Here is a 9,070-nt window from a genome sequence, read left to right as displayed (position 1 = left end):
TATTTTTACATAAATTAATGTACCTTTCGACAATTACTTAAAATAATTAAATAAAAGGCTAGTACACTTAAAGAAAATTAAAATATAAATTAATAATAAAAAAAAATAAGATAAAATGCAATAAACAGTAAAATTTTAAATTCTTCTTATTAACGTCTTAGTTTGTTATGGCCCCGGACAACGCCGGCTAATCCTGCGAATTCAATGACACAGCACAGGTTACAGCAATAGGAAGAGCTGAATTATCTGGGGGTCTAAAGCTAAAGATGATATCCACGAGGGGTCACGGCATTTTTTGTAATGGACTGCGTGTGTAGATTTGCCAACTTAAGATTTTCAAATTTTTTCGAGATCGGAACAAACAAATCTCCATAAAACGGTTAGATTTTAATTTGGGGGGTATTTTCTTATGTTTTGCTGTCTACGGTTGAGCTAGGTTACAAACATGACCATTCTCATGACAGTTTTTTTGGGCCTTACTACTTCCGTGCTGGCTCATGACAAATTGGAAGCGAATGTTTTGTTTGTGACACGATCACTCAAAAGATTGCTCTACAGGTCAAACGGGCTTCCTCTATCTGTTTTTTTTTTTTAACAGTGCGCACTTTACACACACACACACACACACACACACACACACACATATATATATATATATATATATATATATATATATATATATATATATATATTACATAGGAGTCACCACTTATCAAGGCCCTGAGGACACTCGAGGATAAGGGTTATTGAGTGTACAGTAATCAATAGGATAATATCGTAGTAGTCGTTATTAATGAAAATCTGGTAGATTGGATTACTTAAGGGAGCAGTTCATCAAGAATTTGTTTACGTTGGACTTGGAGACAACCAAGTTGTGGTAAGCTGGGAAGTAGGAAAACAGAAGAGAGTCCCACAAGCGTGTTGTTCTAAGAGGGAAATATTGTTCATGGAATCTACGTATACATTGTCTTTATTTCGGCTGAGATCCTCCATCTACCCCTCGCATGTTACGGTTAGTGATTAGGAAACACATGCTTCACTATAAAATTCGACATTGCTTGAGAATATCACAGGATGTAGTACACCATGCCTAAAGGTGGCCTGGAACTGTGCTGAGGTATAATACTTAACTTGAATACATGCGGTGTCTAGTATTACAAAATAGTCACTCCTCTGGTACTCGCCAGGCTCAACGTCAACGTTTTATGTTTACTTTCAGCGGCCTTGTAACGCTTGCTTCTCTTATTTTGTTCACTAGTCCTTATATTGCAAGAGTGATGTTTCTGTCAAAGAGGGAAGAATCTATTTGGGGTCAAAATCTATTCCATCCAACACAGCGTTGGTAAGTTTTGATCTTGAAGAAGTTAATTTTAGCTCTTTGCATAAAGTGGCTTCATATCTTGTCTTGAGCGATTGTCATATAAAAAACTTTGATGATCTAACGAGAACCGACTAGTCACAGTGTTTATGCCGAATTATCTTATCGTATCATATCTATATATATTCCTTCTATAGTTAGTTTGTACGTTACGCCTTGAAGAAAGTCAAATACAATTTTTAAAAAGATCAAACTGCTTTTTAAAAGCCAAATTCGCATAACTTAGCTTTTAAAAAGCCAATCTGGACAAGAATATGAGGGTGATCTCCCTTTGGTGCAGAATTGTCTTCAAAATATCATTATAATGATAAAACCTATGATCATTGTTGTAATGGTTTAAGAAAGAAACACGTAATAATTTTGACGAGTAGTGGTTTTTCACCAAAGAAAGAAGTCAGCGAAACGTTACGTAAAAAGGGAGCATTCAAAAGAAACAGAACAAAAAGAACACTGCCTACCAAGAGTTGCTGGAGTGAAGGAATAAATTAAAGATTGTTCCTTACAATGTAATTTTATTTGTATTGAACTATGTAGCATAATGTTACTTTGTGAGTATTTATTAGTATTTATTAATTTATCTCACTTGAATCAGCTCTATATCTAAAATCATAATTGACACTATTTTCATAGTAATGTTAATAGACTCATATTTTCTGTTATTAGTTTTTCTGTCAAAAAAACTTAATTTTAAAGATATTTGTTGATTAAATACATTTCTGATTCCGTGAAATTTCCACGGGTCCTACTAGTTACATATTATTAATTTTAACGTCATTTTAATTGTGGTTTGTCATTTTAATATTGTTTGTATTTAATTTACATGTAAAAAGAAAAAAAAAGCAATATAATACACGAATGAGCGGTGCTGAATACTCATGAAATGTAAAATTTCATAAATCTTTTTATGAAATGTAAAATTTCATAAAAAGATTTATAAAGTCGTAATGAATTCGTCTTATAGAATCGGGGGATCCTGGAGATATATTTTGATATTGTTGTTGAAATGTACGTACAATTTATGGAAGATTGTTTAAGAAATAATCTCGTATCATGACTAGAGAGGAAAGGAATATGGAAATTCGGTAAAATGAAATCTGAAATTTCGGCTGTTTGAGCAGAAAACGAAATTTCCAGATTTGCCAGAAAAAAAAAATGCTAACCTCTAGATCCAAATTTTACCAGCTAGATTCCAAGCAAAATATTCAGATCTAGCGAGAAAACCGTTAAATTGCCAAATACAAGTTGGAACGATAAAAATGTCGCTCTAAAAAAAACACTACATCTTTATTTTAAAACCTTTATTGAAAAGATCAAATCAGGTAACTTGATTATGTAGTAAAGCTGACATTTATTCCATGTAGCCGCCTTCAGCCTCAATTACTGCTTCGATACGGACCCAGAACTGGGAGCATACTTTTTCCATAAGCGCGAGCTCGGCGAATACTCGGCGGATGGTGGCGATCAAGCTGGCTTTGTGTGTTGTGGAAGGTCATGTTGGTGATGTTATCGACGTATGACCAAACAAAGTAGTCCATCGGGTTTAGGTCGGGGGAGGAGAGGGCCAGTGAAAAAAAGGTTACAAAGTCGTAGAACTCCTTCTGAAGCCACAACCCTAGGGTCTGCCAGTGGTAACCTGCTTGCACCAGGGGATCACCACACCTTTCAGTACATCCAGGTACACTTCAGTGTTGACTTTCAAGTCAACTTCGAAGATGTGAGGTGGCATGATGTCGTCCTTACCTGAATCCACACCAAAAACTATAAAGGTGGCCGGAAACTTTGTTTTCATCGCCCTGGGTATGTCCCTGTTATTCGTGGCAATCCAGCGATGCATTTTAAGAGTTCTGGCAATGGTCTTATTGTTATAACTTAGATCAATAAAGAGCATGAGTTTTACAGTGGCGCATCTCCAATCTCGCTTGTTGAATATTGTGTCACCTTCAGACATGATAGAAGGCTTTTATCGCTTTTGGGATTTGTACACAATTGGCAGACTAGTAGATGGTCTGCAATAAAAAAAAAGAAGAAAACGTGTTTTCATCAAGTGGAAATGGAATCATGTCGTCTTTTCTAGGGCGACAAATTGTTCCACCTGGTATAGTGCATGTGTCGTCATCGCGAAGCATGAAATGATTGGAACTTTTTAGGGTTTTTTTAAATGAGCTTGAGATGTCAGTAATGGTCGATTAAAGAGCGTTTATTAGGTTCCTTGATATATTTTGGCGGGCAGTTAGCATGGCAATACGAATGTTTTGTTTTATGGTATATAAATCTTTTCAGGTTATTTATTTTTTTTTTTTTTACACAGTGATCACCACTTATCAAGACCCGGAAGCCACTCAGGGATAAGGGTTATTGCAAGTACAGTACGTTAGTGTTGAGATTTGATGAAGTGTTTACTTAAGGGGGCAGTTCATTAGGAATTTGTTAACGTTGGACTTGAAGAGATCCAAGTTGTAGTCCGGTGGGAAGCAGGCAGACGGAACAGAGTTCCACAGGCGTGCACTTCTAAGAAAGAAGCTTTGTTCATGGAATCCGCGTTTTGATTTAGGCACAGATAAAGAGTGGGGAAAATTTTTCACAGTGGATTCAGTTAGACGGATGTTTTTCGTGAAAGATTGGCGAGGGGGGAACCAGAGATTGGAGTTCAGACGAGCACCTGCCATGGAAATAACGATAAAACAAGGATAGGATCGCAACGTCTCTTCTATGGGAGATAGGTTGCAGAGTAGAGAAAAGGGCATCCCCCACTAAGCCACAAAGTCTATTTTGTAGTCTGTCAAGGCAGGATAGGCTGGTTTTAGCAGCTCCTGCCCAGATAAGGCAACAGTATTCCATCCTTGGACGTACTTGGCTTTTATATTTGATTTCGAAACCAGCCATCTATCTATCTATCTATAATTATATAAATGCAACTTTATCTCTGTGTGTAAGTTGGTTATTTATAGATTCCGAAACGGCTAAACAGATTTTCTTTAAAAGCTACAGAACTTTAGTGGATAAGACTGGGAGTGATCTTAGTAAATTTTTGTCTCAGAATACCCCCGATAATTACCGATAATCAAAACCGTTATTTTAATTTATCTATCACCGGTAAAGCCATTTTTCCATGTCATCGCTTAGCAGCAATGATAGAATAACAGGCCATGAAAATTCTACTGCGGATAAGGTGATCTAAGGTGATAGCGTGTTTTTTTGTTTGTTTGTTTTTTTTTTTTTGTTTTTTTTACACGGTGGTCACCACTTATCAAGGCCCGGAAGCCACTCAGGGATAAGGGTTATTGCAAGTACAGTACGTTAGTGTGGAGATTTGATGAAGTGTTTACTTAAGGGGGGCGGTTCATTAGGAATTTGTTAACGTTGGACTTGAAGAGATCCAAGTTGTAGTCCGGTGGGAAGCAGACAGACGGAACAGCCGACATTTTATTTAGCAAATCATCGTCACCATTGGTTAATTTCAACGTTTTTGACTTCCGGCGACAGATTTTCTTTCACTTTCATATCTGCCTTTGCGTCACGCGTTCGAGCCTGTCTGCCTACTACCACTTTTTTGTGCTCAACACACACCTTCAAGCACCCAAAATTCAAAGTTCCCCAAAGAGAAACAATGCGTTTGATGTTTCCTTTTGCCGGCACAAAGAAGGTTTACGCACCGCAATTCTTTGTGCCGGCAAAAAGAAACATCAAACGCATTGTTTCTCTTTGCGGAACTTTGGATTTTGTTTTCTCCCGCTTTTTTTTTTCTTCCCCTCGTTGTGCAAATATTTTAATCGTTTTTAAACGTTAATAAACTTATTTTAGTGCCCCCGTACTTTTGGCACATTCAATAGTTCCACTTTAGAACTCTTTATTTTTCGACATAATATCATTTTTTACGCTATCGATTTTTCCCTGGTGAGATGATAGCCGAAAGAGCTCTTGAGAAACCGCCGCCTATTTTATTTAAAAGTGTATATAAATTCTGTACCTCCAAACATATATATATATATATATATATATATATATATATATATATATATATATATATATATATATATATATAATTTATTTATACAAACATTGATGGATACATATGTGCATACATGTTTCTGTAATCACCCGCGTTTGGGGATTACGTCTTCAGGCCAAGAATTATCGTCAATAATATACCTGCTCTGTTCACTCATTGAGTACTCTTTGGTAGACACATGTTGTTTCATTGGATGTACTTCTAGGAAACTAAACTTTACTGGCTAAATATATATATATACTAGTGACATATGGCCGAGTGGTCCTAAACGTTGTATCAAAGTTTACAGTTACCCAAAGGTGTTGAGTTCAATCCTGAACGAAGGCAGTGAAAAGTAACATTCAAAACAGAGAATCATCAACTATGTCTCAGAGCCTAGCTGAGGTCCGAACACGGTACCCCCGTAATAATAATAAAGGGTTGGGTTCGAGACTCCTAACAATCGGTTCCCCAGTTCGATACAAAACACCTGATGAAGGCCGGAAGGCAAAACGGCTGAAACGTTGTGACTATAACAACCAAGATGAGGAAGTCAGTCCTACAATCTCAATCAATGAAAACGCCTCATCTAAAAAATACAGGCAATTACTAGAAAAAAGGATTATCAAACTAATAGCCCTGTTTTTAAAAAGGTGTAACACAAAACAGAACCAGAAAAAATGAATAGTTATCTTAATCGCCAATATAATAAAATGATAACTAGCAGGACCCATGGAAATTCCACAGGGGACTCATTCATATGTAATATATTGATGTTGGCATTCTGTAGATGGTCAGCGTAAATGGAGACGCTCTGATATTATTGTACCTATTTACTATGCCTCCCCACGGGACAGAGTTAGACACCAGGGTTGTTTTTTAACGTGGAGAAAAGGTACAAAAATAAAAAATTGTCTCAGTCGTGAAGGATTTCTCCTCCACCGAAAGAGAACAAGAAATGGAAGTGCAGCATCTGAAGAACAGATGGTGTTTATTTGCTCCCCCACAGAGCAAATTAGGCACAAGGCCGTTTTTAATGTGAGGTAAAAACCAGCTCCCCTTAAAGTAGGCAAAAAGGGGGCACTCTGGTTACCAAAAATAATAATTGTCCCAGTATAGAGGGTTTCCCCTCCATTGACTGGTACAAATTATCTTAAGTGCAGTATCTGCCGGAACAGATGGTATTTATTTGCTCCCCCACCGAGCAAATTAGGCACAAGGCCGATTTTTAATGTGAGGAGTGAAGGGAGGGGGAAGGGAAAAAGGGGACCAGCTCCCGAGAGGTGGGAAATGGGAGCTGGTTAAAGGTCAGGCATGTGGGGTTGCCCCCACATCTGGTCTTTGCTAGTCATAGCTAGTCAAAGCTAGTCATAGCTTGCAGTATCTGCCGGAACAGATACTACACTTTGATCTTGTCCCGAAGGCCAAGAAAAGAGCTCTTTTGTTAAAACTGCAAAGTATTTACCTAAGCTAGCACGAACGGTCTGAAAATATTTTTTATTTATTTTATTTTATATCTTTTGTTTTGTTTTCTGTTTTTTTGCAAAATATTTATCAACAAAATGTTTGTTTGTTTTTTTCCTACAAAAAAATATAAAATTTTTACTTTTTGTCACCGTAAATTCTTAGGTGTAAGTACAATTTTTCTTTTGGACTTTTTGTTCAGACAATTTTTTTTTGGGGGGGGGGATATAAAATATGTAAAATATGTTTACGAAAAGCATCAATCGTTACATGAAAGTACCGTAAAATATTTAGTTTTTTGTTTTTTCTAAAAAACTTAATATCTTTATTTTTTTTTTATATTATTATTATTATTATTATTATTATTATTATTATTATTATTATTATTATTATTATTATTATTATTTACGGTTGTTCATTGCCGGTGTAAGAACTTTCTCGAGATAAGAATATTTCCTTAGGAATCTTTTACTTCGGTCGACTTTTGAACCAAAGTTGTCCCGAAGTGTTTTTAAAAATTATTTTTGTTTAATTTTCATGCCGTTATTTATATCTATTTTAGGCACCGCCAAAAATGGCCGCAAAATCAAGTTGTTGTTGTTTTTTAAAACTAAATTACATTTATTAAAATCCATTATTTCTGAGTAACTTTTTTTTTCCAGAAAGATAAAACCCTGAATTTTATCATATAGAAAACAGAAAAATGTAAAACTTTTTCTACTATTTTTAATTGAATTTTAAATGTTAAATTTTCCCAAAACGTTAACAATTGACATTTTTTGTCTTGCACAAAAAACGTACTTAAATATTTAAAAAAAAAAAAAGGTTTTTGAAATAATCAATTTATTTATTTATTGTCTAACTAAGATTTAGGATGATTTTCTAATAGAATATGCAAAAATATTATAATATAAGTACCTGAATTTCAAATAATTCCACTCATTCATATAGGTAACCAGATATTTCGCGTCGATGCAGAGTCGAGATCGACTCTGTTTACGTTTGCGTTTTATAAGAAGAAAACTATGGAAGACCAAACAGGCCAAAAAAACTTATTTTTCAGTGACGAAAATTTCAATGTATTATTAAGCTGAGGCTGGCCAGTACCAGATGGGTGATCATTTGTATGAGTTTTGTTTTTAATGTGTATGTGTATGGGGGCCAGGCTCCCCAAAATGGGGGGGGGGCAATTTAAAGCAGAATAAAAAAAAATTATTTCAGCGCGTTTGGTCCACCGTAGTCGAAAGGCGGCAAACGTTTTCAAACGGGATCGAAAAAAAATGATGCTATTTTTAACACAAAGGGCACAACATTTATCGATTTTTTTTTGTATCGATTATTCAAAGCATGCCCTGTTTAATAATGGTCATGCATTATTCGGCTCGCTAAAAAAAAATTGTTAATTTATTTATCAAAAATTTTAAAATGGCTTTTTTCGTATAAATATTAAAAAAAAATTTTCTTTTGTTTTGCTTAACTTAAATTAATTATTTTACTCAACATATTCACCGAATTTCACACTTCAAAACTCAAAAGCGGGATAATTAAACACAATCGAAGTTCTGATATTCAGACGTCAAAATAAGGTATGCAAACAATTTTTTTTTTTTTTTAATCTATAATTCTGTCCCTTACAATAACACAATATGTTTTGTTCAGTTTCAGATGATTATTTTAAGCATATTTGTTCCCACTTCAAAACAAGGGGGGGGTTGTAAGCAAAAAAATATATATATATAAATATCGTTTATGAAAAATGAGTACACTGTTATAAAGTTCATTCTTCTCTTAATAATCGCTGAAAATTTCGTATTGATCGGATAATTATCTGATTTTTGGTAGATTTTTAAAAAGACGGTCCGTCAAAAAGTACTGACCTGCCCCCCCCCCCCAGTTTTGGCGGTGCCTAATCTATTTAGTTTAAAAAAAACGATTTGGAAAATTAAATTGTAACGGTTTGGCCATTAAATTATTCTATTAATCGGCGATCTTGTTAAATTTACTTTTAACGGTCCCACGGATACCCTCCTACGTTCAACTTCAAGAAATATCAACTTCGAGAAATTTCAACAACCACAACCTCGGTCTTAAAATTGATAGGTCCCAATTATGAATTGGTGAACACTGACTCACACCCTTACAAATAGGATTCCATGTAGGTTCCTATAATTGGCAACCTCTGCACATCTTCCTATAATCGGTAATCCCGCGAGAGTTACTATAAATAATAATAATGATAA

Source organism: Euprymna scolopes, chromosome 29 (assembly GCF_053919585.1).
Source record: "Euprymna scolopes isolate OS-2025 chromosome 29, ASM5391958v1, whole genome shotgun sequence".
Taxonomy (NCBI): domain Eukaryota; kingdom Metazoa; phylum Mollusca; class Cephalopoda; order Sepiida; family Sepiolidae; genus Euprymna; species Euprymna scolopes.
This window is presented reverse-complemented; position numbering follows the sequence as displayed.